The 20950-nt window shown below is 47.5% G+C and overlaps 1 long non-coding RNA gene across 1 annotated transcript; it reads right to left on the bottom strand.

Moving 5' to 3' along the window:
* Positions 1-471: 471 nt before the first annotated feature.
* Positions 472-2883, bottom strand: LOC310666247. The gene is made up of 2 exons (XR_014505804.1): positions 2777-2883; positions 472-1514 (listed from the first exon to the last, which is right to left on the bottom strand). It is a non-coding gene; the product is annotated as an uncharacterized lncRNA (long non-coding RNA).
* Positions 2884-20950: the final 18067 nt, after the last annotated feature.

The following is a 20950-nucleotide window of genomic DNA, read 5'->3' as shown; positions in this document are numbered from 1 at the left end:
AATCATCAGATGATTCTCTTCACAGTAAAGGTAAAGGTAAAGGTAAAGGTATCTCTGCCCGTACAGGCCAGTCTTGACAGACTCTAGGGTTGTGCACTCATCTCACTCTAGAGGCCAGGAGCCAGCGCTGTCCGCAGACACTTCTGGGTCATGTGGCCAGCGTGACGAAGCTGCTCCGGCGAACCGGCACCAGAGCAGCACACGGAAACGCCGTTTACCTTCCCGCTATAAAGCAGTACCTATTTATCTACTTGCACTTAAGGGTGCTTTCGAACTGCTAGGCGGGCAGGAGCTGGGACCGAACGATGGGAGCTCACCCCGCCATGGGAATTCGAACCGCCGACCATGCGATCAGCAAGTCCTAGGCGCTGAGGTTTTACCCACAGCGCCACCCGCGTCCCTCTCTTCACAGTAATCCATCTTTAAGGAAGAAAAGAGTCTAAATGCTAAAGTAGAACAGGAGACCAGAGCTATGATGCAGGGTAAGTTTTATTAGGAATCCAGGGGTGGGGGAGAGATACATAATTGAACAAATTCTCAAGACGTTGGTTATTTTTTGAAAAGGACAAATCTGAAGAAATATACATAAATTGTCTCTGTATTGCAAATCTTGTCCCAGGATGAGATGAATTCTATTTGTGGGATTTATAAAACTTTTCCCACCTCTGCCATTTTCACAGATGTACCAAACTGACTGGGCATTAATTCCAGGGGACAAGTCCATAGTTGTTGGCTTTTTTGCTCTTTAGTCTGCTGGAGGAGTGCAGAAGAGCTGTAGAGATAATAAATAAAAGCCAGGGGAGGGGAAAGCACATAAACAGTGGGATAGAGGGGGATTATGTTAAGATGAGAAATGGATGCATGAAAGATAGTTGTGGATCTGATTTTCAGGCTTGCTGGGTGCCCCCAATGCCCAATGGCTTCATCAGGAATTGAGGATGCTCAGCATATCTTAAACGCAGGCTTGAACGTTTTGCAGTCGATATTCTTTCCTCTAATAAACCTTCCATGTTAACTTAGCAGGGGCTGTAACAGATGCTTCCTCTGTCTCCAACGAATCCATAGCGACTCCCAAGTCCAAAACGAGATCCTCTAAGACCACCAGCTCCAAGAGCACCGGCTCCAAGAGAACCGGCTCCTAGGACCCCACTGCCAAAACCACCAAAGGAGCATGGAGCATATCCTCCTACGGCCACTGGCTCACAGCTAGCAGAGAGGATGGGTCCTGGGATGGTCACGATGCAGGCTGGTGGCTGGATCACAACCTCTGATGGTGGGACCTGGTTGATGCATGAAGGGGCGACACCAGAAAGAATACCAAGACTAGCAGAAGGGATGCCGGATCCCACCAGGGCGCCGGAGCCATAGCCGTAGGTCTCACCAAGGCCAAGGCCACCAAGGCCTCCAAGGCCTCCAAGACCTGCTGATCCAAAACCGACGACTGGGGTGGAAGCGCAAGATGGGACAGCACAGGATGGTCCACAGTTTGCCATGGTTGAGTGATGGAGATGAGTCTGAAAGGACACAGGAGGGAGTAGAAAGATAGACAAGTGTTTATGGGAGATATTTAGCCTCACCTTTACAATGCAATTAATCTGTTTAAATTTTATCACAATGTGTATTCATAATACTAAAAGAAGATTTACATTTTATTGTGCCTTAAAGCATATCTGGGATGCGGGTGGAGCTGTGGTCCAAACCACTGAGCCTAGGGTATGCCGATCAGAAGGTCAGCAGCTAAAATCCCCACGATGGGGTGAGCTCCTGTTGCTCGGTCCCTGCTCCTGCCCACCTAGCATTTCGAAAGCCTGTCAAAGTGGAAGTAGATAAATAGGTACCGCTCCGGCAGGAAGGTAAACAGTGTTTCCGTGCGCTGCTCTGTTTCACCTGTTTTTGCTCTCTTACTTTCAAGATTTGCCGTGTTCCAGAAAGGGGTGGGGGCAGTGGTCTGGAATGCTTTCTAAATACACTGTGTCCACCAGCTGTCTCTCCCCCCCGTTCTTCCTCTTCCTCCTCCCCCCATTATTTCCCAGCTTTTCTTCTCATTAGCCTCTGAGCTGTGACCTTCCTCAAACCCCTGTCTGAAGTGTCTTCCTCTTCTCTGGAAGGGTTAGGCTGGGCAGGGGGTCTCCACCTTTCCTCCTCTCCCCAGTCCCTGACATCTGGAGAGTCACAGGTTTTGTGTCCCTAGATGCAGTGCAATGGTGCAGAGCAGGCAATTCCCACAGCTTGCAGAAGAACAACGTAAGAAAAGCCCTGCTGGATGAGACTAAAGACCCATTTCATCCAGTATCTTGTTCGCATGGTGCCAGACACATATCCCTGGAGTCCAAGGAAAGCCAGACTGGACAAATGGCAGTGATGGATGTGTAGAGAAAGAGCCTGATCAGGAGCGTCAGCCTGGTGACATTATATCAGGGATGGGGAAGTTGTGGTCATCCAGAAATTCCTAGACTACAGCTCCCATCAGCCCTTATCCTCAACCCTGCTTGCTGGGGCTGATGGGAATTTCAGTCCAGCAACATCTGGGTGGCCATTGGGTCCCCATCTGCAGCTCATCCAAGCATCCAGCCAACAGCTAATAAACCTCTTAATGTATAGATTCGCCTTCCCTTTTGTGAGGGACGCACATTCTGTACTTGAACCGGCTCTAAGATCCACCATGCTATCCATATTTTAAAGGGGGAAAACCCAGAGGAAAGGAAACAGGAAGACAAAGATACATTGAAAAGGCAAGTAATGTTCTCGCAAACCCTTCTGGAGTCAGCCCTCTTACCTGCTTTTCCAACCAACAGGAAGCTGAGAGATGTCTGAAGCTCTGGTGGAACTGATGGAAAAGCTCTGCATGTCATGGGCTTATATACTCTAAGCCTCACAGGTCTGTGGTATTGGGACACAGGATCTTTCCCCTCCTGCCCAAAGTCATAATTAGCTGCCAAAAAATCGCCTCATCAGCATCACACACCAAATTACTTTAATAATAGCCATAAAGAGTATGAGCAAATTGTATTTAATGAAGCTGTTGCTGGATTCTCACAATAACTGCACTGCACATTCCAACATGCTGACCTCCCTTTTCCCCACTGGGAAAATGTTCCACCGACTTCATTTTACATCAAAGGCAAAAAGGGAAGCTTTGCAAAGAGGCATCACTTAATACATGCCATTGATCATCATAACCCAAGAGCCCTGGGCCAAAGACACATAATCAATCCTTCATCCAGGTCTCATACTGGCTAATGGATTAACAACATAGGTCACTTCCCTGTTCATATGGAGAAGCCTCCTAGAACACAACGTACATCAGGGGACTTACTGTAGTTTGGTCAGAATCGAGGATACACTTCCAGAGCTAACATGAAATACATTACCCCTGGTCAGGGCTTCTTAAGCATATCCGGCGCCGTGGTACACTGCTCCCTCTGGTGCCCCCCCCCATTTCCCAGAATTTTGTAGGGAGGACGGTGGTGCCGGTGGGTCTGGAGGAGGTGGGCAGCAGCTGGAGGGCAGCTTCTCCAGTGGGGAAGAGGTGGAGGCTGGACGTGGCACCTCCCGGCTCAATTGGCAGGTGGCCACAGCTGTTGGAGACTCTGGGTGCGGCACTGCTTAGGCGCAACATGGCGGAGACTGGTGAGCATGGCAAGCTGATGCCGGGAGGCACCACATCCAGCCTCTGCCTCTTCCCTGGCGCCCTCCAGAACTTGGCGCCCCGGCGCCCCTCACCACTAGCCTCTATGGGTAAGATGCCCCTGCCTCTGAGCCACCACGTTCGCTAGAGGACTATGAAACTTTCTGTCCGAGGCTTTAGATGGTGGTTTCAGTCCTACTTGGATCGCCGTTCCCAGAGGGTGTTGCTTGGAGAGTGCTTCTCAGCCCTGTGGAACCTTCAGTGTGGGGTTCCGTGGGGCTCAATCCTATCCCCCATGTTGTCTAACATCTACATGAAACTACTGGGTGGGATTATCCGGAGGTTTGGAGCATGCTGTCAGCAGTATGCTGATGATGCTCAGCTCTATTTCTCCTTTGCATATGCAGGTGAGGCAGTGGAAGTGCTGGACCAGTGACTTGCCTCGGTAATGGACTGGATGAGACCCAACAAACTGAAGCTCGATCCAGATAACACTGAGGCACTGTTAGTGGGTGGTTCCCTAGACTGGATGGGTGGGAGATTGCCCGCTCATGATGGGGTTACTGCTTCTGAAGGAATAGGTTGGTAGCTTGGGGTTACTCCTGGATCTTTTGCTGTCGCTCAAGGCTCAGGTGGCCATCAGCTTCGGCTGGTGGCCCAGCTGTGCCCCTATCTGGACAGGGATAGCCTAACTACTGTTTTCTATACAGTGGTACCTCTTAATTCGTTCCGGAGGGCTGTTCTTAACCTGAAGCACCACTTTAGCTAATGGGGCCTCCCACTCTCGCTGCGCTGCCGGAGCACGATTACTGTGTTCATCCTGAAGCAAAGTTCTTAACCCGAGGTACTATTTCTGGGTTAGCGGAGTCTGTAACCTGAAGCATATGTAACCCAAGGCACCACTGTACTCTGGTAACCTCAAGGTTAGATTACTGCAATGGATTTTACATAGGGCTGCCTCTGAAGATGGTTCAGAAACTTCAGCTAGTGCAGAATTCAGCAAATAGGCTGCTCACTGGAGCAAGATGCTTTGAGCATATTGCACCGATCCTGGTCTGACTGCACTGGCTACCAATTCGTTTCTGGGTCCAATTCAAAGTGGTTTTGATGTATAAAGCCTTAAACAGCTCAGGACCACAATACCTCAAGGACCGCCTCTTTCCGTATGAACCTACCCGGACCCTGAGATCATCTTCTGGGGCCCTTCTTCATTTGCCTCCTCCTCGAGAGGTCCGGAGGGTGGCAACTCGAGAACGGGGCCTACTCTGCAGTGGCTCCCTGGCTGTGGAATGCGCTCCCCAGGGAAGTTCGCCTGGCGCCTTCATTATCCACCTTAGGCGCCAGGCAAAAATGTTGTTTTTAAACCAGGCCTTTGGTTGATTTGATTAACACCCTCTGCTCTTTTAAAATGTGTTTCTTTTTGGGAGGGAGTTGTTATTGGGTTGTTGCTTTTATTTTGATTATATATATATTGTGGTTTTTATGTTGCTCTTTTCTGTGAACCACCCCGAGACCTCTAAGTATAGGCCGGTATATGAATTCAATAAATAATAATAATAATAATAATGGGTAAAAGGTAAAAGGCAGCTTCTAAGGCCCAGAATGTTTGTTAAACCCCGTTTATAAATAGGCATTTTTGGCAGGTTTCCGTCCACCAGTGGTCTTTTTAAGGCCCACTTTTATAACTGATGGGAAGTGGGAATGATCCAGCCATCTCCGCATCTGGCTAAGAATCCTTTACCCTTCTTTGGGGTTTCCCGAAACAACAAATCAAACAAACAAACACAGGTTATTTGTTGCCTCAGAAGCCTGGCATTTTTCGGAGCCATTTTCCAAGATCAAAGTGCCCATCAAAGCAGACGTCTTCTGGGATGTTCATGCCAGGAACCAAATGCCAACCTGGAATTTAATAAGAACATGTCTGCCAGCCTCAGCTCATGTTATGGACTCCCAGGCTGACACTTCCACCAGCCTTTCTGGTGACAGGACAGATATTACCATATTATATAGATTTACTTTAGCAAACCACAAAATAAGAGCCTAATTTCCTGGAAGACTCCTTGTAGCATATTTGTAGAGTTTAATTAACACTTGGATTAGTGTCTCCAACCAATGACTTATTTACCCCCCTTCTTTGAAGAAAGCAACGTATTCATTTGTGTACAGCTCTGTTTGAAAAAAGAAGATGAATAGAATATTATTATAAAAAAGAAATAATTTCAAAAACGAGATTCTTGAACTGGGGGAAAGTGCAGAAAGCAGGCAACCAAAATGATCAGGGGCCTGCAACAACTCCCTTTACTGGGAACATTTGTATTGCTTGCTACTTTTTAGTTTAGAAAAACTAAAAGTGAATAAAAGGAGAGGGGGCGGACGGGAGATGAGTGAAATGACGCATGGCGTTGAGAGAATGTATTGAGAGACATCTTTCTCCCTGGCCAAAATTCAGTGGTACCTCAGGTTACATACGCTTCAGGTTACAGACTCCGCTAACCCAGAAATAGTGCTTCAGGTTAAAAACTTTGCTTCAGGAGAAGAACAGAAATCGGGCTCTGGCGGTGCGGCGGCAGCAGGAGGCCCCATTAGCTAAAGTGGTGCTTCAGGTTAAGATCAATTTCAGGTTAAGTACGGACCTCCAGAACGAATTAAGTACTTAACCCAAGGTACCACTGTAATGTCATGTACAGTCATACCTTGGGTTGAATGTGCTTCAGGTTGAGCGCTTTCAGGTTGCGCTCTGTGGCAACCCAGAAGTAAAGGAGCACGCTACTTCTGGGTTTCACCGCTCATGCATGCGCAGACGCTCAAAATGATTTCATGTGCATGCGCAGAAGCGCAGAGGCATTGTCGCATCTTATGTTCGCTTCAGGATGTGAATGGGGCTCCGGAATGGATCCCATTCGCATCCCGAGGTACCACTGTATTTAAAGCTCTATGATACCACTTTAAACAGACATGACATCCGGCAAAGAATTCTGGGAGCTGTAGTTTGTTTAAGCTTGTTTGCTGTTAGGCTGAATGTTGTTAGGAGACCCCTTCCATTCCCCTCACAATTCTACAATTCCCAGTGCTCCCTGTGCAGAGGGATTTATTGTAGCTCTCTGGCCTTTGAGATGTAGTCCTGCACTGGCCCCAAGGAAAGCCATCTAGATTAGGAGTCAAAATGCAGGCTCATACGCCTGCCCCCTGCAAGTGTCCCTATTTTCCAGGTACAGTCCCAGAATTGCAAAAGCCATCTCGGCTTCTGATTTGATCCCAGAATGTCCTTATTTTCTCTGCCAAGCTTGGGCAGGAGGATGAACCAGTGCTTGTTCTGAGTAGGGGCAATGGCAGTGGTGACTGTGAGGGAGCACCCTATTGCCTGTCTATGGCTGCTGCTGCTGGCGGCCTCCTCACTTGAGCAACTCGTAGTGGCTATTGGGAAGTGGGTGTCAGGCGTGGAGAACCCTCTCCTCCCTTCGGTAACATCACAAGCAAGAACAACGAGCACTTAATATTTTACAGTCCTTTTTGTTCAGTCCTATAGGTAAAGGGACCCCTGACCATTAGGTCCAGTCGAAGACGACTCTGGGGTTGCGGCGCTCATGTTGCATTATTGGCTGAGGGAGCTGGCGTACAGCTTCCGGGTCATGTGGCCAGCATGACTAAGCCGCTTCTGGCGAACCAGAGCAGCGCACGGAAAAACTGTTTACCTTCCCACCGGAGTGGTACCTATTTATCTACTTGTACTTTGACATGCTTTTGAACTGATAGGTTGGCAGGAGCAGGGACTGAGCAATGGGAGCTCACCCCGTCACAGGGATTCAAATCACTGAGCTTCCCATCGGCAAGCCCTTAAGTACAAAATTTGCTAACCTTCGGCCCTCCGGTTGCTTCTGAACTGCATCTCTCTTTAGTCCACAGGCAGCAGAGCCAATGATCAGAGACAATGGTAGAGCATCATTTCTGCTACATCTGGTTTAGAATGCCACACGCCCTATGGTCAGGGATGATTTCCAGAAATGGTTTCTAGGATCTGGAAACCAAGCCTTATGAAGAACGGTTGAAGGAGTTGGGTATATTTAGCCTGGAAAAGAAGAGGTTGAGAGGAGATATGATAGCCATCTTCAAATATCTCAAGGACTGTCACATGGAAGAGGGAACAAACTTGTTTTCTCCTGCTCTGGAGGGTGGGACTCAAACCAATGGCCTCAAGTTACAAGAAAGGAGATTCTGACTAAACATATGGAAAAACTTTCTGACAGCAATAGCTGTTCAACAGTGGAACCATCTCTCTTGGGAGGTTGTGGGTTCTCCTTCCTTGGAGGTTTTCAAGCAGATGTTGGATGGCCATCTGTCATGGATGCTTTAGCTGAAAGTCCTGCATTACAGGGGTTGGACTAGATGACCCTTGGGGATCCCTTTCAACTATGATTCTAAGACCTGGAGTCCAGCCACATTCTGGAGGGCCACACCAGTTTCCCATTTTGGGGATAACAGGAGTAAGGGGTTCTGCAAATTTAATGAAAATTCTCAATGAGCGAAACAGAGAACATGAAAATGCAATCTGGGTGATTCATTGTAATAAGCTGAGGAGAGCATAATACTTGGCCCTGACATCACTGGAATTATTAAAGTAATTTTGCACATGATGGAATCAGCAGTTCTTGAGGGTGGAACTTGAGAACAAAGTGATGTCACTGGGCTGTCAAGGATGCTACTGACACAGTATAAAAAGCCCTCATCCATCCAGAGTCCTCCAACAGCTTCACTGATCAGCTTCTCCTGCCTTTCCATTCCTCAAAGGAACAGGTAAGCTTGGCTTGCCCAAGTCATCTTGGTAGCTTTAACCACTTTAAATTCCAGGAGCTTAATTTGGGTAGAGTGTGAAGAAGTTTAGCAATGCAACCAATGAGCTAGGCCATGTTGACCATGTTCATTGGTTATGTTCTACCTCCACTGTTAGAGGAGTGGTACTTCCAAATGCCAATGACCAGCAGCAATGAGGGGGAAGTGTTGCTGATGCTCTTAGACCCTACTTGAAGGTTTCCCAAAGGCATCTGGTCCAACACTGTGATAACAGGGTGAAGGACTAATTCAGCTGACATTTACTATGTTCACATGTGGACTACAGCTTCCATCAGCCCTGGCCATTGGCCCTTATGGGTGTGGATGATAGGAGTTGGAGTTCACAAAGTCTGTTGAGCTGCAGCTTGCATCATTCCTGACCAATGGCCATGCAGGCGGGAATCCGGCAAACTCTGGAGGGGACAACATTGAATTTGGGGATGCCTTAGTCTTCCTTGCCTTGGAAGCTGCTTATGCTTTAGCCCGGAGAATGCAAACAATTGATTATGATGACTTCACTAGCAGTGATGTAAAAAATATTTAGGGCATTTCTGTACTAGCTAGGACAGCTTTGGTCAACCTGAAACTCTCCAAATTGTAATACTTAGAGTAGAAGGATGAGAGCTGTGGGCTTCCAGATACCCATCAGCCTCCAGCTCTCAAGCTCATATTTTCTATCAGCCTCCAACTCTCATCAGCACCACTCAGCAAGGCCAGCAAAAGGGGATGAATGCGAGCAGCAGTTCAGCAACAGATCAACCTAGGGACATTCTCACCTCTGTAAAGGTGCCAACCACCATTTTATGGCACTAAAAACACATTTTTTACACTGTAATGGTGGTGGGGGAGGTGAGGCTAAATATCTCCTGTCACCCTGGAACACTGCAGCTCTTCTTGCCTTCAAATTGTTTATGCTCCTTCCTGCGTCCTTTCAGACCTTCAATGGATACTAGGCATGGCACCTTTGCTGTGCCTCCGTGGCCAAATGCAGTAATGCTTCTGAATAGCGGAGGTGGGTGCTCTTCTGCTTGTGTTCTACTTACAAAGCTCCCATTGCCACATCAAGAAGACCACAGTGAGAAGATAATGCTGGACTAGATGGGCCATTGGGTAACATAACTTAGGTTTTAATGCATTGTAGCACTCCTTACCTATAATAATCTTTCTGCTCCCTCCTGTGTCCTTTCAGACTTACCTCCAACACTCAGCCATGGCAAACTGTGGACCATCCTGTGCTGTCCCATCTTGCGCTTCCACCCCAGTCGTCGGTTTTGGATCAGCAGGTCTTGGAGGCCTTGGAGGCCTTGGTGGCCTTGGCCTTGGTGAGACCTACGGCTATGGCTCCGGCGCCCTGGTGGGATCCGGCATCCCTTCTGCTAGTCTTGGTATTCTTTCTGGTGTCGCCCCTTCATGCATCAACCAGGTCCCACCATCAGAGGTCGTGATCCAGCCACCAGCCTGCATCGTGACCATCCCAGGACCCATCCTCTCTGCTAGCTGTGAGCCAGTGGCCGTAGGAGGATATGCTCCATGCTCCTTTGGTGGTTTGGGCAGTGGGTTCCTAGGAGCCGGTTCTCTTGGAGCCGGTGCTCTTGGAGCTGGTGGTCTTAGAGGATCTCGTTTTGGACTTGGGAGTCGCTATGGATTCGTTGGAGACAGAGGAAGCATCTGTTACACCCCCTGCTAAGTTAACATGGAAGGTTTATTAGGGAAAAGAATATCCACTGCAAAGCATTCAAGCCTGTGTTTAAGATATGCTGAGCATCCTCAATTCCTGATGAAGCCATTGGGCATTGGGGGCACCCAGCAAGCCTGAAAATCAGACCCACAACTATCTTTCATGCATCCACTTCTCATCTTAACATAATCCCCCTCTATCCCACTGTTTATGTGCTTTCCCCTCCCCTGGCTTTTATTTATTATCTGTACAGCTCTTTTGCACCCCTCTAGCATTGCAAAGAACAGGAAAACTATGGACAAGGAACTTGGCCCCTGGAATTTATTCCCAGTCAATTTGGTACATCTGTGAAAAAGGCGGGGAGAGTTTTTATAATTGCCAACAATATAACTGATCTCTTTCTGGGAAGGGATTTGTAATCCAGAAACGATTCATGTATATTTCTTCAGATTTGTCCTTTTCAAAAATATCCAACTTCTTGAGCGTTTGTATTTGTTCACTCAAATATCTTTTCCCCGTTCCTAATACAACTTACTCTGCATCATAACTCTGATCTCCTGTTCTTCTTTGGCATTTAGACACTTTTCTTCCCTTAAACATGATTTACTGTGGAGGGTACCTTTTGATGAATGTTGACCTATATTGGTAGCGACCTAAATCGTTGGGAACAATGCACCCTTGAGAACATTCCTGGCACCCATAAAGTTTATATAATTCTCTTCACTACCCCCCCTTGTACTGGTCTGTGTTGTTACCCTTTTTCCCCTGGAAAAGTACAATAGTACCTTGGGTTAAGAACTTAATTTGTTCTGGTGGTCCGTTCTTAACCTGAAACTGTTCTTAACCTGAGGTACTACTTTAGCTAATAGGGCCTCCCGCTGCCACCGTTCCGCCGCTACACAATTTCTGTTCTCATCCTGAAGCAAAGTTCTTAACCCGAGGTACTATTTCTGGGTTAGTGGAGTCTGTAACCTGAAGCGTCTGTAACCTGAAGCGTCTGTGACCAGAGGAGGCACTGTACATATAGCTGAAGGAGGAAGTTGGAAGTTGGAAGTTGGAAGAGTGAGCTTTCCCCACTCATCCTTTCCATCTCCATGTGCTTCACAAGACTGAGATTAATGCATTTGGGTCTGAATTTATCCAGATCTCATAGAAGCATGAAGTGTTGACTCCCTCCCCGGCCCCCTCTTCTTTGGGAGGGAATGATTTCATGGAGAGTGGGGGAAAGTAACCAGATTTAGTGGCACCCACAGCACTTATACAAAAATCAAAATGTGCCCATCAGCATAAAATAGTTGGTGGTCCCTGCAAAGTGACTGGTGTTGGGGGTGGGGGCTCTAGCAAAACAGCATACATTTTGAGAAAATCCAACACCAAAAAAAGCCCTCTGCGTTTCCATACTTCCTTCAGTTGTGACCCAATTGCACCTAAGGCAAACCTGGAAGTCAATTGGAAGGTTATTGGAAGGTTGCATCTAAATGCAAGGAGATAAATCTGGTTGCATATTTGCATGTGGCAGGAAGGGGTGATTGTTGTCCCTGTCAGGAGTTCAGCCTACACTCGAGTAGGACCCTGGCAGAGAGACATGCCTGACTGGCATGTTCCCTCCTTCCTAATTGATCGTTCGGGAGCTTCAGAAGCTTTCTTCAGCCCAAACATCTCAGCGACCAATGCCAACCGACACCGGCACACTTAGGGATCCACAGAGTTTGCGCATCATGAGCATGACAGATCTCAGCGACTCAGCATTTTGGCTAATCTACATTATTTACATATAAACACACACGGAGCACTGCAACATGGCTCCCTCTCTCTCTAGCATTCTACAGCAAAGAGAAAAAGAACAAAGGACAATAGTCACACTTCACAGAACACAATAACACAAACATCCTGTCTCTGTCACTTCCCACTCTGTGGAGTCAAAACACATACTGTCATGTGATAGACAAAAACCCCACGACTGCAAGCACGGAGTAGGAATTCTAACAGTCCCATGTGTTGAGAAGCATCACTGTAACTTCTAAGTATGGCATCCAGAATGGCTAAATACTGCTTTGTGTGGAAAAGCAGTATCATTACAGCTTCTCAGCGAAGGATCTCCTGGACCAACTGAGTCCAGTCTGGCCTTGGGCTTCTGCTGGGCAGGAAGGGTCTACAAGAGCATTTCTTGGGTCCTTTCCTTGAGCAGCAAGGCCTCCCTGAGCTCCAGAACATAGTTATCTGCCTTCCGCTGAGCCATATCGTTGGCCCAGCTAGCTCAGGGTCATTTACACACAGCACAATGTCGAACTACGAAGCTCACTCCCACAGGAGGCAGGGATGTCTTTGAAAGAGGAGTAGACAAATTCATGGAGGAAAGGACTATCAATGTGATAAAGGAAAATCTTGGGGATTTACTCCACTGCCCAGCTCGTCGGGGTGGCTTCTCCCCGTGGGTCTCTCCGGTTAGCAAAAGAAGGAGTTTCCAACCAAGTGAAAGAAGCAAACAGCGGTCAGCAGACCTGATCTTCATTTGTTGCAACAAGGTTCAGACACACAAAGAGTAGGAACCCCGAGCATGGGGCTGCGTGGACTTTTAAGACCTCTCCCATTTCCCGCAATACATTTTTCAACAGCATCATCAATACATCACAAATATGTCACGAAGTAGGTGTGTTTGGCATGTAGAAACGTGAGCCCATCACCCACCCCTGTCAATAACCCCAGTTCCTGAAACCTTTTAACTACCCTCTTCCCCAAAGAACAATAAGAAAATTTACAAATCCCCCTAGCTACAAGGCTTTCTCCTTTGAAAGTACAGTAGTACCTGTGGTTAAGAACTTAATTCATTCTGGAGATCTGTTCTTAACCTGAAACCGTTCTTAACCTGAGGTTCCACTTTAGCTAATGGGGCCTCCCACCATCATCGCATGATTTCTCTTCTCATCCTGGAGCAAAGTTCTTAACCCGAGGTACTACTTCCGGGTTAGCGGAGTCTGTAACCTGAAGTGTTTGTAACCCGAGGTACCACTGTATCAGGATTCAACCACCATCCCAATGGATTTCTGTCTGGTGCATGTGCTGTCCTTGATTGCCTCCTGCCTCCTATTGTGTGGCTAAGTTCACACCTTGTGGAGGAGCAAGTATTATGTGACCTTATGCTTAAGCGCAGCGGTTCTCAACCTGTGGCTCCCCAGATATTGTTGGACTACAACTCCCATCATCCCTGAGCTCTGGCCTTGCTAGCTAGGGGTGATGGGAGTTGTAGTTTAACAACATCTGGGGACCCACAGGTTGAGAAAGGCTGGCTTAAGGGATTATGGAGGCAGGGGGAGCCCTGGATTCCCCTCTTCCAGAGGAGTCATTAGCTGCCTGAACCAAGGAAATCCATCAAACCATTGAATTTTGGCGATTATTTTGATTCTATATTGGATAGCCAGAGGAAACAGTATGATCAACAGTATCTGCTTATTGCTACAATTTTATAGACTGCTTTTCTGAGCCTCTTTGCTGTTGTGTATGTACGGTGCCTGTGTCAACGGTCATTGTCCTGGCCTTAGTTAGAGGCTGTCATGGGGACTTGGGATTTTGGGGGGAGTCGTTTAACTGCCCCCCCATTCCTGGTTTTAACAAATGGCTACTAGCTATAATAGGGGACGCGGGTGGCGCTGTGGGTAAAACCTCAGCGCCTAGGACTTGCTGATCGCATGGTCGGCGGTTCGAATCCCCGCGGCGGGGTGCGCTCCCGTTGCTCGGTCCCAGCGCCTGCCAACCTAGCAGTTCGAAAGCACCCCCGGGTGCAAGTAGATCAATAGGGACCGCTTACCAGCAGGAAGGTAAACAGCGTTTCCGTGTGCGGCTCTGGCTCGCCAGAGCAGCTTCGTCACACTGGCCACGTGACCCGGAAGTGTCTGCAGACAGCGCTGGCTCCCGGCCTCTAGAGTGAGATGAGCGCACAACCCTAGAGTCTGTCAAGACTGGCCCGTATGGGCAGAGATACCTTTACCTTTACTAGCTATAATACTAGCTCCCCCTCCATGGCTGTAGGTGGTAATGCTTATGAATGGACTTAAATTAAACTGATAACTTCCAGCATGTGGTTAGTGGAGTCCCCATGTCCCTCCTGGGCAGGCAAAACTATGAATCAAGTGTGGGAGAGTTTACTTTTGAATTGCCTCTTGATTTCCACTGGGCAAGCCCAAGATCCTTGAGCAAATCATCAGATCCTGCCCTATTTAGTTTTCATTGTTTTGCTTCTACACATTTCGTTATGATAGAACTGCTATATAGAGCCAGTGTGGTGTAGTGGTTAAGAGCGGTAGACTCGTAAAGCGGGATATCAAATCCAAACACCTCCTCCTCCTCCTCCTCCTCCTCCTCCTCCTCCTCCTCCTCCTCCTCTTCTTCTTCTTCTTCTTCTTCTTCTTCTTCTTTTTCTCTGTCTGTATGTCGCTCCCTCGTGTGGCTCACCTCTGAACTGCAGGTGCCTGTTTCTCATTGAAGTAACACCAGGGCTTGGACTGGCTCCACCAGTTGAATGATCCAAGACAGGAAGGAGTACAGGAGGACTCCCTATACCAATTAAGCTTTGCTCTATATAGAAGAACTTTAGACCAGTTATCTTATTTAAATAGCATGAGACTGTAGTTTGCACAGGGTCAAGATAGGAGGGAGAAGAATAAGTGTATGGTGGTGTCAAATACAGGTTACGGTGAGGCTAGCAGTTGGGGTGATGTGAGAAATGAAAAACGGGGCCATGGAAATGATAAGGCCTCTTTTATATCAGGGTAGGTAACTTTTTTGGTCCAGCTGACCAGCTTGGGTGTCCTCCTGTATCCTTTGCTGTCATTCAAGGTTCAGGTGGTCTCAGTGGCCCAGAGTGCCTTCCATCAGCTTTGACTGGACAGGGGTAGCCTAACTACTGTTGTCTATGCTCTGGTAACCTCAAGCTTAGATTACTACAATGCATCATACATAGGGCTGCCTCTGAAGACGGTTTGGAAACTTCAGCTAGTGCAGAATTCAGTGGCTGGGTTGCTTACCGGAGCAAGATGGTTTGAGCATATTGCACTGATCCTGGTCCAACTGCACTGGCTACCAATTAGTTTCTGACCCTAATTCGAAGTGCTGGTTTTTGACCTATAAAGCCTTAAACGGCTCAGGACCAAAATACCTCAAGCACCGCCTCTTTCCATATGAACCTACCCGGACCCTGGGATCATCCTCTGAGGCCCTTCTTTGTGTGCCTCCATCTCAAGAAGTCTGGAGGATGGCAACTTGAGAACGGGGCCTTCTCTGCAGTGGCTCCCTGCCTGTGGAATGCTCTCCCCAGGGAAGTTTGCCTGGCGCCCTCATTATACACCTTCAGGCACCAGGCAAAAACATTCCTTTTTAACCAGGCCTTTGGTTGACTTGGTTGACATTCTATACCCTTTTAAAACATGGCTGCTTTTGGGGGGGGGTGTTATTGGGTTATTGTTTTTATTTTGAAATTATATATTGTGATCTTTTCTGTGAACTGCCCTGAGACCTCCAGGTATAGAACACTATATAAATTCAATAAATAAAGAAATAAATAAAATAAAAGCTTATGTAATAGAGTGTTGGACTATGACCCGGGAGGCCATGGTTCGAATTCCCACTCAGCCAGGAAGCCTACTGGATGACCGTGGGGCAGCCACCATCTCTTAGCCTAACCTACCTCACAGGGTTGTTGTGAGGATGAGATGGGGAGGAGGAGGACCATGGACACAGCTTTGGGATATTTGGAAGATAAAAGTGTTATAGAAAGATAATAAATAAATGAAACAATAAATAAATCTTTATCTGGACTAGATGGTGAATCACAAAATAACAACCCCACCACGGAAGAAGGGATGAGTGAAGATCTAAATCTGGAACAAGGGGGAATAAAGATCTACATCAGCATCTGCTGCCCCTGTGGATCCTGCCACCTGAGGTCATTGCTTCACCTTGCCTCATGCGTGGGCCGGTCCTGCTGAATCGGTTCCACCCGAGGTGGACAGCACATTCATTGCTGAAAGACAGGAAAAATATATCACAAAAGAAGCGTGTCTGTGTGGTTGCATGCAACAACCTGCTATGCATAGAGAGGTGTGCATTTCATGTCCCCCCCCCCTTCTGTTGAACAGCCACAGCTGGATTCAGGCTCTTTATAGGCATTGGTAACAAGGAATGTTAGAATCGTGGAATTGCAGAGTGGGAAGGGACCCTGAGGGTCATGTAGTCCAACCCTCTGCAATGCAGGAATCTGTATATGCAGGGTTACAGACAGATCACTGGCAGGACTCTAAACCAAAGCCTGTGGCAGGATTTCTCCTAGTCCAGTGAAAGAGGAGGAGGGAAAATTCTGGAGGCCGGGCTGTAAATAAAATAACAGTGTATGGTTAATACCCTGGGCCTGTGTGCACCACACCACAATTCTGTTGGCACCAATGGTAGGTTGCTGACTCCTGGTACAAATAGCACTGGATGCAACCTTCTATCCAACACAGAGACAGAGAAATAAATGGGAAGGAGACACCTAGGAACTTGCTGGGAGATTTGACTAGGAGAGAGAACATGTGGAGAACATCTGAGGGTATGTGTGTGGGGTATACACACCAAAAGCATTTATATTGCCAATGAAAGTTATTCCCTAAAGGAAGCAGGGGCATGGAGTGGCTAATCAGGGAATGACAGGTCCAGAGGATAGATGGATAAATGATAGATAGATGATAGATGACAGATAGTTAGATGATAGATAGATAGATAGATGATAGATAGATAGATAGATGATAGATAGATGATAGATAGATAGATAGATAGATAGATGATAGATAGATAGATATAGATAGATAGATATAGATAGATAGATAGATAGATAGATGATAGATAGATATAGATAGATAGATGATAGATAGATAGATAGATAGATAGATAGATAGATATAGATAGATATAGATGATAGATGATAGATAGATGATAGATGATATATGATAGATAGATGATATATGATAGATAGATGATAGATGATAGATGATAGATGATAGATGATAGATAGATGATAGATGATAGATGATAGATAGATGATAGATGATAGATAGATATAGATAGATAGACAGACAGAGATAGATAGATATAGATAGATAGATATAGATAGATGACAGATAGATAGATAGATGATAGATGATAGATGATAGATAGATAGATAGATGATAGATGATAGATGATAGATAGATAGATAGATAGATAGATAGATAGATGATAGATAGATAGATAGATGGATAGATGATTGATAGATAGATAGATAGATAGATAGATAGATAGATAGATAGATGATGATGATAGATAGATAGATAGATAGATGATAGATAGATAGATAGATAGATAGATGGATAGATGATAGATAGATAGATAGATATTGCTAGGCGCTGTCAACCTTGGTTGCTTGAGTACTCCAGGTACCCACCAACCTTTTTGCTAATGGCCCTTCCCTCCCCCCACCTGTGCAAACCCCTTCCCTTGACAACTAATTCACTCACACACCTATCAGCCTGACAGCTCACCCAATCCGCACCTTTGGTGTGGAGAAAGGGGATAGCGAAAAGTTTTCCTCCTCTCTCCAATGAAGCTGAAGGCCTTCACTATACCATTTACTGGTAAACACAAGGGCAGGGAGCACTGTTCCTGCACAGGTCCTGCTTGAGGGCTCCCCAAGAGTCATCTGGTTGGCCACTGTGAGATACTGCACCAGGTGGACCACTGGTCCATTCTTATCTTGTCCAGACCGCTGGTTCAGTGGGCTCTTACCTTGTGCAGACCATTCTCTCCTGGAATGCAGTGATGTTCTTACAGGAGCATTCAATGGCAGGTCTGTTTATATTGCTCCTTCAGCTGCCTAATGTATAATCTAGGACAGGGATACCCAATCTGATGCCCTCTAGATGTTGTTAAATTACATCTCCCCACCCATCCCTTACCATTGGCTACCCTGGTGGGAGTTGCAGCCCAAAAAGTATCTGGAGGACAACACGTCAGATGTCTTGATCTAAGAGATGGCCCACAGCTCATTTGTGGCTCATTACACTTCTCTGTCATCCTCTACCATATAATTTGGAATAACAGCTCCTCTAAGTAATTAATAGCCAGCTCCAGATTGCCTCAAGTCAGCTCCTGTTGTTATTCTGCTGACTTCACTGGGATTATAACGAAAAGAGCTTTTGTCTCCACCTTCATTTAGTGAGGATGAATGAAATATATCTGTGCCACACAATTATGCTTCTAGATCAGATGTGGTCCCTTTAGATCAGTGGTGTAGCATGGGGGGTGCACCGGGCACAACATCTGGGGGGGGGGCGCGCTCGCACTCGCAGCTCTCTGCCCCTACCTGGCTCACTCACTCTCTCTCACTGCAGTGCTGGCTGTGCGAATCCGATCCGAGCCGCCAGGTCGCCGCCCACTGTGGAGGGGAGGGTGCGAGGCGTGCGGTGCGGTGCGGAGAGAGAGCGAGGGACTATCTGGGGGAGGGACAGTGCCTTGCCCCGGGTTAGGGGGCGCAAATTACTTGCCTTGCCCCGGGTGCTGACAACCCACACTACGCCACTGCTTTAGATTCTTGGCTGTTCTTATATTCACCCATGGTCCACCTATGACCGAGGGTGGACTTTAACATTCACCCAGAAAAGGACTGTCTCTATGAATTGATCAGTCGATTTGTTCTCCCCCTCCACTGTCTATAAAAGTAAAGGGAATCCTGACCATTAGGTCCAGTCGTGGCCGACTCTGGGGTTGCGGCGTTCATCTTGCTTTATTGGCTGAGGGAGCCTGCGTGTGGCCAGCATGGCTAAGCCACTTCTGGCGAACCAGAGCAGCACACAGAAAACGCCGTTTACCTTCCCACCAGAGCGGTACCTATTTATCTACTTGCACTTTGATGTGCTTTCGAACTGCTGGGGGCCGGAGCAGGGATTGAGCAACGGGAGCTCACCCCGTGGTGGGGATTCGAACCGCCGACCTTCTGATTGGCAAGACCTAGGCTCTGTGGTTTAACCCACAGCGCCACCCACATCCACTGTCTATATAAGACGGCAAATAAAATGGGTGGGCCATACACCAGCTATTATAGAATAACAGAATGCAACAAACAACCCAACAAACGAATGAATAAACTTTGATTTTTTTAAAAAAAGAACAATGCTTCGCCTTCAACATTATTTTACTTCAGCCAACAAATGTTTATAAATCACACATATTGTGGAAAACTGTTCAGCAGATCAAGGCATGTTGCTTTTCTTCTGTGTACATTCTGTGCTGGAGCATAGAAATGTCAAAAGGTTCTAATAGCATGACATCTAAGCTGCAGGTGGCAGAGGTAAAATTACTGGATAGAGCAACACCATTATTATTTTCCCCCATGTGCTTTGATGTCTAATGTTCCCTCCCTCTGGCCATTCACCATTCCCAGGAAGTCAGACTAGGCAACCCTGGAAGTTGAATGCAGCCTAACTGCCCTAACACTCCCCTTTGAGGTTTGCACCTCCAACCTTGCCAATGATTAGGAAGCCCAGTAATTCAGGATTAATGAAATACTCTTTATTCTTTTTAATATATATATATCCGGAGAAGAAAATTAGTTTCATGGCTTTGGTGGTTTTACGTGGAAAGGGATTCCCCACAGTAGACAAGAACCTGTGTCTGTGCTTTCTGAATGGGAACAGGATGGACTGAGACAGACTCCCTTAACCCATTATGGCCTACACTGACTGGCAGCAGCTCCCTAGGGAGATTTTAGAATAGGGTCTTTCCTAGTCATACCTGAAGGTGCTTGAGGTTGAACCTGGGGCATTCTGAATGCTGTATTAAGTAAGGCTCTAGTCCTCATGGATATGGATAAAGCGATGATTTAAATAGGAACATAAAGCGTTGTATTGTACTGTTGATTGATCCAGTTTTGTATTGTCTACACTGACTGGCAGTGGCTCTGCAGGGCTTCAGACTGCTCTCTCTCCCAGCCCCATCTAGAGATGCTGAGGTGTAGTTTGGGAGGTCAGGGGGGCCATGGCCACAGACACACAATATTGAGGGGTTACAAACCAGGTGCCCCCATGCAGGCACAGGCTTCCAAGGGGATCCCTGTCCCACCCAGATGTATCGTAGCAGGCCTCATTCCTGGCTCCCCTTCCTTCCCTGCCTGCCGCTGGGGGTCTCTGGACTTGGAGGCCAACCTGGTCTCATTGCTGCATCCCCAGCCCCCTCACTGAATGTCTACCCAGCCAGCACTTGCTCACTCCTTGCTTGGTGCGCCCCTCAGGTGGTGAGTGGGCATGGATGGAGGGAGGCAGGCAAGGGCTGACCCCAGGGTGGCCTTGCCCAGCACTCCTCTTCATGGGCATCAGGGGGGATTTGCGGGTCAAGGTCTCCCCCCTGCGCAGGTAGGCAGGTGGTTCAGTGTGGCCCCAGTGTGGCCCCAGTGTGGCACTGGTTGGAGGCCACCCCAGCAGCAGCAGCAGCAGTGAGGGCTGGGTTGGTATGGCAGGACTCAGTTCACCCTCCGTGCCCCACCCCTGCCCAGTGCCTGTGTGGCAGCCCAGCACCCGTGCCCCGGGCACCAGCAAAACACACTACGCTACTGGTTTGAAGCTGTGAGCACTTGCATGATTGCAACAGGATTCCTTTTTTTTTGTATACCACACAACCAGTATGGTGTAGTGGTTAAGCGCGGTAGTCACGTAATCTGGGTAACCGGGTTTGCGTCTCCGCTCCTCCACATGCAGCTGCTGGGTGACCTTGGGCCAGTCACAGTCTCTCAGCCCCACTCACCTCACAGAGTGTTTGTT

The sequence above is a fragment of the Podarcis tiliguerta genome, assembly GCF_965153285.1.
Source record: "Podarcis tiliguerta genome assembly, chromosome: 16".
Taxonomy (NCBI): Eukaryota; Metazoa; Chordata; class Lepidosauria; order Squamata; family Lacertidae; genus Podarcis; species Podarcis tiliguerta.
This window is presented reverse-complemented; position numbering and strand designations above follow the sequence as displayed.